The sequence below is a fragment of the Ascaphus truei genome, chromosome 1 (assembly GCF_040206685.1).
Source record: "Ascaphus truei isolate aAscTru1 chromosome 1, aAscTru1.hap1, whole genome shotgun sequence".
Taxonomy (NCBI): domain Eukaryota; kingdom Metazoa; phylum Chordata; class Amphibia; order Anura; family Ascaphidae; genus Ascaphus; species Ascaphus truei.
In genome coordinates, this window is record NC_134483.1 from 187131499 (window position 1) to 187141599 (window position 10101).

A 10101-nucleotide genomic window follows, 5' to 3' on the forward strand; every position below is an offset into this window, starting at 1 on the left:
AAGACACTCACACATAGCGCAAGTGCGCCACCTATGGTGCCTGCCTGCCAGTGAGCCTACACCACACACACAGCAGGCTGCATGATGGAATACTGAGTCATAGCTGAACGACATTCACCCGGCACCCATGGGCTTCAGTGACATGCGCAATAGGGACTAAAAGGTTAAAAACAAAATAAATGAAAACGAACATTTTAAGCAATCTACATTTAAACATCAAAAACAATATAATTCATATTATTAATCAAATATAAACCTTAATGAAATCTAAATAAATACAAAGATAAATTTCATAATGTATATGTCATAATAGAAAGCAACAAATGGAAAAAATAAATGAAAAAAATATATAATGATAATAATTAAAATAAAAACAAGTAATGGCAGGGGTAATGGAGATTTCCAATATCTATTGATGTAAAACATACATTTAGTACATTTATATTGTTATTATTACAATTCATAATTAGAACAATTTGCTTGATCAGAGCATACTCAGTTGCACTTTAAAATTATCAAGTATATATAAATGCAATTGTATGGGATAGAATAACAAGACCAGCAAGACATTGCATAATTGAACATGCTATCAATATAGTTTACTGAACATACAAGTGTGAACTTTTCAGATCTCATGATTAATGATATATGTGTTAAAGGAATGGGAAAGGGAAGGGTAGGACAAGAATGGAGAAGGGAGGTGGAGAAGGAAAGGGAAGGGGTGTGGGGAGAGGGGGGGGGAGGTAGGGGGGGGGGAGGGGTAGAAGGGGGAGAAAAAAGGGGGGGGGGGGGGAGGAGGAAAAGAGGGGAAAAGAACCAGAAGATGAATTAAATATTGTCATATTTGTAACAATATATTGTAAACATATGGAATGGATTTAGTGGGCAAAAAATATATATATATGTGGTATTTTGCATTCCTCATTAAACATGATATAAAAGGACCAAATGGAAGATGTATCAACATTTTAAGTAAATGCTAGGTACCCAACATTACAAATAGATAAAATTATTCATTTTGTCGTTTATCATATTGATTGTGATCACTTACTCAAAAGGAGTATATTGATGGGCCATGTGGGCGAACTACACGAACAGGAGCACATATTTTACAGGGCTCCCTGTGGCAAGAAATGGATGGTTCTACAAAAAATGTTTTATCTCCCAGTCCACATTGATACCTCTAGGTGTCATGGTATCTAACGTGAAGATCCAGAACATCTCTTTTCTATTTAGAGTGCTCTGACGATCTCCACGTCGGACTGAGAGTGGAATGTGTTCTAGACCACTGAATGTAAGGTGGTCCAAATTTCCTTTGGGACATTCCATGAAGTGTCGTGCCACAGGGAACTTCTGATCTTTGTTCTTAATACTTCTAATGTGCTCCATTATTCGAAGTTTCAATTGTCGTATCGTTCGCCCTACATAGCCCATACCACAGCCACATCCCATACAATTGCATTTATATATACAGGCATACCCCGCTTTAAGTACACTCACTTTAAGTACACTCGCGAGTAAGTACATATCGCCCAATAGGCAAACGGCAGCTCACGCATGCGCCTGTCATGTACTGAACAGCAATACTGTCTCCCTACCTGTACCGAAGCTGTGTGCAAGCAGGGAGACTATAGAGCCTGTTACACATGCGTTATTTACATCAGTTATGCACGTATATAACGATTGCAGTACAGGACATGCATCGATAAGGGGGGAAAAGGTAGTGCTACACTTTAAGTACATTTTCGCTTTACATACATGCTCCGGTCCCATTGCGTATGTTAATATGGGGTATGCCTGTACTTGATAATTTTAAAGTGCAACTGAGTATGCTCTGATCAAGCAAATTGTTCTAATTATGAATTGTAATAATAACAATATAAATGTACTAAATGTATGTTTTACATCAATTAGATATTGGAAATCTCCATTACCCCTGCCATTACTTGTTTTTATTTTAATTATTATCATTATATATTTTTTTCATTTATTTTTTCCATTTGTTGCTTTCTATTATGACATATACATTATGAAATTTATCTTTGTATTTATTTAGATTTCATTAAGGTTTATATTTGATTAATAATATGAATTATATTGTTTTTGATGTTTAAATGTAGATTGCTTAAAATGTTTGTTTTCATTTATTTTGTTTTTAACCTTTTAGTCCCTATTGCGCATGTCACTGAAGCCCATGGGTGCCGGGTGAATGTCATTCAGCTATGACTCAGTATTCCATCATGCAGCCTGCTGTGTGTGTGGTGTAGGCTCACTGGCAGACAGGCACCATAGGTGGCGCACTTGCGCTATGTGTGAGTGTCTTCAAGCCATGAGCCTGGCAGTCTATCATACAGCATGCAGCATACTCAGAGCCCATTTGCTGTGTGACGTCACTTCCGGTTCACATCCGGTATATCAGAGGCCTGCACACGGGTAATGTTACTCTTTGAAAAAGCCCATGCTTGGGTGAAACGCGTTAGAGGTGCAGGGGCATCCTTTTTCCCCCCTCTTTTTAACCATGCTTTAATAAAGGACACTTCACAGCACAGTCCAGCAGTTGCTACGTTTTTTCTGCCTCGTGGTGCCCGCTGAAACACTCATTCCCTTTAAGTGACGTCATTTAAAAAAAAAAAATTAAAGTCGCCAAATGGTTTTAACAGCTAATCAGGTGGCTGTTAACCATTTTGAGACTAAATGTGACATCACAAGCCAAATTTAAGGCCATGACGCCTCATTTGAGCCCAAGAAGACGATGAGACAACATCGGTTGGGATCTATCATGGGGCTTTTTGGATTGACAGATGAAGATAGAAGATAAAGAAGATCAAGAAATTGTGACAGATGAAGATAGAAGAAGGTGATTTAAGAAAGAAAAAAGAAGATTGGGGTACCTGATCTGGATCTTCATGGCGGATGGCATCGGATGCTTTTGGAGGCCTTCAAGGTACGTGAGCTTCCTGTTTCCCCGGGAGTAGGAGAGCCAGCGCTTCTAATGGTAAATAATATATTGAATGTTTGTAAATGTCTTTTTTAACAGGTTTTTTCATTGGATGTGTTTTTTGATTTTTTGGGGGAGGCACATTGACTGATAATATATTAATCTGTACCACTTTAGGGTACAGATTAATACATTATTATGACAATATTTTGGGGGCATTTCTGGCTTGGTAATGCTGTTGTTTATTTTAATTGCAGTTTATTATGTGGATGTCATTGTTTGTTTTTTTCCTGCTTGATGGAAATCAAATGTTTGCGATTGTTGTTCGTTTTTACTTTATGTTGTATTATGTTAGCTAATGCATTGAATGGTTATATCAGATATTCTTTGAATTTATTTCTTTGTAGTTTAATGTTTCAATTAATTAATTAATGTTGTAGAAATTAATTGGTTTGATTGGTTAATGTGACTATTAATTTTGAGTTGGTTTAGTAATTAATTGGTTTGATTGGTTACTGTTTAAAATAATTCCGAGTTGTTTTAGGAATTAATTGTTTTGATTGGTTAATGGTTTAATTAATTCATTGTTGATGTTCTTATTGCTTGTATTCATTTGATTAGCTGGCTACTGTTTTTATTTAGTGAAGTATGTTTTTTTTGAGTTATGTTTTATTATTGTGTGTCTGGTGCATTAATGTATTGTAATGAGGGTACCCATTGAGTGCTATAGAGGCTTATCATGCCCATATTATTATTATATGGGTATGATGTACCACTATATTACTCAATGGGTACAGGGTGGGTATAGTCATTCCAGGGTGGGTGCTTAGGACTCCCGGGTTTGTATTGGGGCAGGATGGGTTAACCCCTTAATTACTATAGTGGTTATTAACCGCTAAGGTGATTAAGGGGCTAGGGACCATTAGAATGTCTTTATTATGTATATATGCATTCTGGCAACAGAGGACAGAGGGACATGCTGGTGTGGTAAGTAGAACTGTATTTATTTACTTTATTGATGCATGCTAATGTTGTGTTTAATAATGGGCAAATAATCTATTATCCATATCCAATCTGTTATTTTGCCCATTACTGTGTGTGTGTTTTGGCGGAGGGCGGCGTGTATTGATGTGTATTAAATATTTTTTAATATACATTTCTTTAATAGTGTAGATGTACAGGGGGTCTCCGGAGCTGAACCGCGTTGGTTTTATGTCCGGGACCCCCTGCTTCCCAAGATACAGGCCCCATTATGGAGTGCCGGTATCCCTCTGCATTGAAATGTCCCGCGTCACGTGACCGGGACATTTCAAAGCATACAGTAGGAGATACCGGCACCCCATAAAGGTGCCTACTGTATATCTCGGGAAGCAGGGGGTCCCCGGACATAAAAACAACGCGGTTCAGCTCCGGAGACCCCCTGCACATCTACACTATGAAACACATGTATATTAAAAAACATAATTTGTGGACTACATTTTCGCTGTGAGAGGCGGCTCTCTCAGAGCCGCTCTCTCTGCAGCAGAAATGTATCGCCGGTTAGGCCTTTTCAGAGGCTCTATGCTATCACTGGCAGCAAATCGCTCGTTTTGGGAATTTTGCTATGAACGGTAATGAAGGCTTACTAAATACCGTGATAGCAACGCCCAAAAAAATGGCCATTTAAATGCCTTTGACATAATTTTTATCAACCTTTACTGAATATGGCCCATTGTTGATAAAACGAATCCACATATCTATGCAGGAAGTGTAAGACTCTATTTCTTTATTAAAAACTACCTCTGATTCCCACCAGTCCAAATACAGGTTTGCATAAGATGGGGCACATTTAGTGCCCATGGCGGTTCCCTGTATTTGGTGGGTTTCTTTGTAGGATGAACATGTTGAAGTGTTCTAACAAAGGTGTTTTGTGTTTGATGCCAATGTCCCCTGGTTTTGAGGAAATATGAAATGGCATCCAATCCTGGTTCATGTTTAATGCTGGTGTAAAGACTCTCAACATACAAGCTGACCAGGATTGTGTATTCTCAGATAGTTATGCCTTCTAGTTTGTTTAGCACGTCCTTTGTGTCCTTGGTATATGAAGGTAGGGCTACTACAAATGTTCATACAATCTTGTCTACATAGGAGCTTGCCTTTTCTGAAAGATTTCCAATACCTGACACAATTGGGTGTCCTGGCATGGTGACTTATTCTTGTGGATTTTGGGGAGACTCTACAGGGTAGCGAGCTTGGGTGTTTTGACCAATATGAAATTATGCTCCTGCTGTGTGATAACCCTATGCTGCAAACCTTTGTTGAGGATATTAATCAGTTCTATATTGTATATGTGTGTAGGGTCTTTCTCCAACCTTTCATAGCAGGATACATCAGAATGTATTCTCATATTCTCTTTAATATACTATAGTTATCCCTCTGCACGATGACTAGATTGCCACCCTTGTCCGAAGGTTTTACAGCTACTGTATATTTGTTTTATTCTCAAGGTCTTTCAATGCGTGTCTTTCAATTGAGGTTGTTGATACATTTAGCCTTTGGTAGCATTTCAAAGTCCTTTGTCACCAAGTCCACATACATTTTTGCATATTGATCCCCAAAGGGCAGAAACTTGGATTTGGGTTTAAAATCGGTGAAAGGTCCCTCACCCGGATTTCGATTGGATTCATTAACCAGATCCATCATGTCATTAAGGCATTCAGTGTCAAAAGTATCCAGTGGCGGGACACCAACTAAGCCATATATTTTAATATTTGTGTTCACCTACTTTGGGAACATCTGATCATTACTAGTTGATCTCATCCACTAATTGGATATTATATGAGTGCCCAACATATTTTGGTCACCATACTACATTACTAGCACTTGATCCAGAGTCCATCCGCACTACTCGAACTAGGATCTCAGCTGCATCACAGTTGTTTTTAACACCCATTATTTTAGTTTCTTGGTTGACATTAAAGAATATATTTTACTATACCTAACTTAACACTCATCAGCAGAGTGCCCACACTACAGTAGGTTTCTTTTTCTTGCTATTGTTCGGACTCCTTATATAGCTCCAGAGTTCCCCCCCTGTATAACATGTGGAGACATAAACTTTGGCACAAACACAAAAACTCCAGCAAATTACTTGAGATTTTAATGTCCTCTGTCACTGATTGTTTTATTAAACATTTTTTAGTCCTTATTTAGGCCTCGTTCAGGGTGCAGGCTTCGGAGGGAGGGCGTGCTGACGTGCGTGCGGCCGTGGGACACAATGTATTTAAAGTGAACTGTGGTTGTCAGGGTAGCAGCTGCCCTGTCTCCGAAGTACGGAGTTGACGCTGGCTACAGTTTCAATAAACAAGCCAGGTTGTTTTTTGAAGCTGCAGCAGCGTCACTGGGACCTCGGCAGCCAATGAAATCATTCTTGAGAATGATTTCAAGACTGCAACTTCGATCCGTAACCTCAGGTCTGTAACCCCGCCCCCTCCCTGCCCCCTCAACTCCTGAAAAAGTCTGCTGGGGAGGATGAACACACATCGCCCCGCAGACTGCCGCCCGCCCTCGCGAACGCCCGCCCTCCAACTCCTGCCTTTGGCACCCTGAATGAGGCCTTAGATTAGATTTTGTACTTTGCACCTTAAACTCATCTCATTTGAATGTGTCCATCTAAATATTAAATCCATACAAATCCAGTGTTTTAATAACCAAGAAATCTTGCACAATCCATCTGTTAGACATACACAATCTTAGTAAGCTAAGACCCATAGTATTACATATTTATACATTTAATTGTCCTAACTGGAGTGCAACTGGGAAAGTGACCTTTAATATACAACAATAAACAAAGAAGCCCCAATGTACTGTACATCCAATGACAAATGACAAATTATTTGGTCCATTTCCATATGTTTTTCTTCTTATAAGTATCAGTTATTTAGTTCAATCTTTTGGCCAAAACATCTTAAGCTGCAACCACGGCAAGGTAGACCCGTTCAGCAAGTTCCTACATTACAAATGTTGTAGTGTCCTTCGCTGCATAGAGAAAAGAGGAATTCTTTGTTTACAGTCCATCTGTGCCTGACACGTTTGAGGATCATTTATTTATGCATGCATTTCTTTGTACATAGTGCACAAGATCCACTGGATGAAATGTACTTTAAAACTCTAGCAAATTAATAAATACATTTTAAAATAAAAACTATGGTTTCTCATATTCACATACTGTAGTGTATTATTGTTCATTGTCCATCTGTAATGGCCTACAATTCCCCTCTATTCCAGGAGTATATGGTTTGTGGGCTCATAGAGGAGGAGGGTCAGCAGAGTTTAATGCAGCAAGTGCCAAACCGCCCTGTGCGAGATAGTGGGGCACGGTAGTGCTGGCCCATTAAGCAATGCAGTGGCCACATGATTCTGTAGGCATTGGATGGCGAGTGGCTGATGGGGATTGCACCATCAATTTGGAGGGGACATACCTCCAGCCGGCCCTGCGTGGCCCTAGCCCAATCATAGGGCACCCCCGCTAACACGCTATAGCAGGGAATAAGCGCCCTGTGGGGCACCAGTTATTTTATAATTGTTAACGGACCAATAGGTGTGAGGCAGTCATTTAGGAGGGCAAAGGATTTTTGAAAAGAAGAATGACAACTAGTCAGAAGAAGACATTTTGGACAGAGAGAGGATGAACATGAACAGAAGAGCAGGATGGTGAACACATAATTAAAAGGAAGTCAAATACAATATAAGATATTATAAAGTGGAAGAAAGACCAGAAAAGATGTACAGGAAAGGCTAGATGAAAGTAGATTGAGTTAATGGGAGAACGAGAGTGATGTTGAGAATAAAAGGAGAGTGAAACAGAGAGTATAGGGAGATATTTTGAAAAAAAAAGTCAAATTTAGGAAGAGGGAAATTGTTATAGGGGTTTACCTCTTGCCATTTACAAATAAAATAAATAAATTCAGCAGTTCCTTGCCTTGAAGGCAATGTAATTATCTTAGCTGCTGATTGATCCATTCCCCCGTGATCGATCGGCAAAGATTCTGCTTCCCTGGGTCAACTATATGAAATTGCCCTTGTTATGTACTTTTCTAAGTTGTTGCTACAGAAATCCAAGGAAGACCTAATACATTAAAAGTAATTAAAAAGGCCATATAGAGTGGGGGGAAAACAAATACAAAAATGCAGTAAGTTTTATCTAATATTATGGAAGGAAGATAAGGTTTGAGCACTGCAAAAAGGATGGGCTGGAGGCGGGGAAAATTCAATTATTTAATAGGCATAAAGCCAAACCACAAACATACAGGTAATAGTCCTCTGACACGTTATCTGCCTCTACAGCACTTTATCAAAGAGTAACTACATGTTCAGAAACAGATCCTTAAATAGATGCCTCCCTGCTTATGCGGTATCACCCATACTGCCCCTGATCAGAGCAAATTGTCTGAAACCAGGTGCAATCATAGGGACAGTCCAATGGGGGTGACCAAAGCAGCCTGAGAGCAGTCTATCTATCAGCACCTGACAATAAAATGCATATGTAAACCACTATACAAAGAAATTGCTCACAATACCGCTCATATCTCTCCTAGACTAGGCACATCTACACAAAAGTATATAGAATGCTATAATAACTGTAACATATTAACCCAGTGCTGCTTTTGTAGCAGCTTCTTGATTCAACCCAATAGAAAGAGATGCTAAACTGTGTGATTGTTATGGTGAAATAACTCCTCAAAAAGACACCTTTTGGATTATATATTCCAGACCGCTTTAGAGATACATAGTATGTCAAAGTCTATTTTTCTTCCAACTTTTTTATTTCATTGTCTTACAATTATTCCATAATGTATTATCACGTTGGTTTTGAATATAGCCACATGTATAATATTCTGTTTAAATATGCTGGTTTGTGTTTATGCTATTTTTGTTTTTATGCCATTTTTGTCATCAGGCAAATGTATGATTATGTCAAGACATTGTGAGGATTTAATATTACAGTATTTGTTGCCTTCATTTCTACGGCACTTCAACATTGAAGTGGCGTTTTTATATTAGTTTATCTTATATGTGGGACAATGCTGTCATCATTGATTTTTGTATGCATGGATTGTTATGTCGTTATTGCACTGTCCCCATTAGTTTGTATATCTTTTTAAATGTGCTCATATTCTCCCTTCCCCTGGCTATACTACCCCGGATGTTAACTACTTCCGTTCTCCGTGAGAGAAGGGGCGTGACGGTTTACATTGGCTTAGAGTGCCGATACGTCATGATGAAAGGTAGGGAATCATGGGTATTTAGGTAATTGATTTGTTTTTATGCTGTACTCTTTGATAAAGCGTGGGTGACCATGCAAAACGCGTAAGAGTGTTACTCTGCTGTTTTTAATGTGCCACCAATACATTTCTGTACTTAGAATGTTTGCAGTCCTGGTTCATATATTTTCCTCCAAGGCAGCTGCACCGCTGCCCACGACTCTTTTGTAGCAGCTTCTTAGACAGTCAACACATAAAGAGACAATAAATGGATACAAAATAACCCAACACCATAAAATCTGAAAATAAAAATGTCCTGCATTCAGTTGTACTGCTGAATACTTTACTCCTCACCATTGGACACTGACACAATTTTCATAATTTTGGCTCTGTACGCCACCACAATGGATTTGAAATGAAACAACCGAGATGCAATAGAAGTGCAAACTTTCAGATTTAATTCACGGGGTTGAACAAAAATATTGTATGAAACGTTTAGGAATTGCAACCATTTTCATAGACAGTCCCCTTATTTCAGGTGCTCAAATGTAATTGGACAAATCAACACAATCATAAATAAAATGTTAATTTTTAATACTTTGTCGAGAATCCTTTGTAGGCAATGACTGCTTGAAGTCTGGAACGCATGGACATCACCAAACGGTGGGTTTCCTCCTTTGTGATGCTTTGCCAGGCCTTTACTGCAGCTGTCTTCAGTTGTTGTTTGTTCGTGGGTCTTTCTGCCTTAAGTTTTGTCTTCAGCAAGTGAAATGCATGCTTGATCGGGTTGAGATCAGGTGATTGACTCGGCCATTGCAGAATATTCCACTTCTTTGCCTTAAAAAACTCCTGGGTTGCTTTCGCAGTATGTTTTGGGTCATTGTCCATTTGTAAAGTGAAGCGCCGTCCAATCAACTTCGC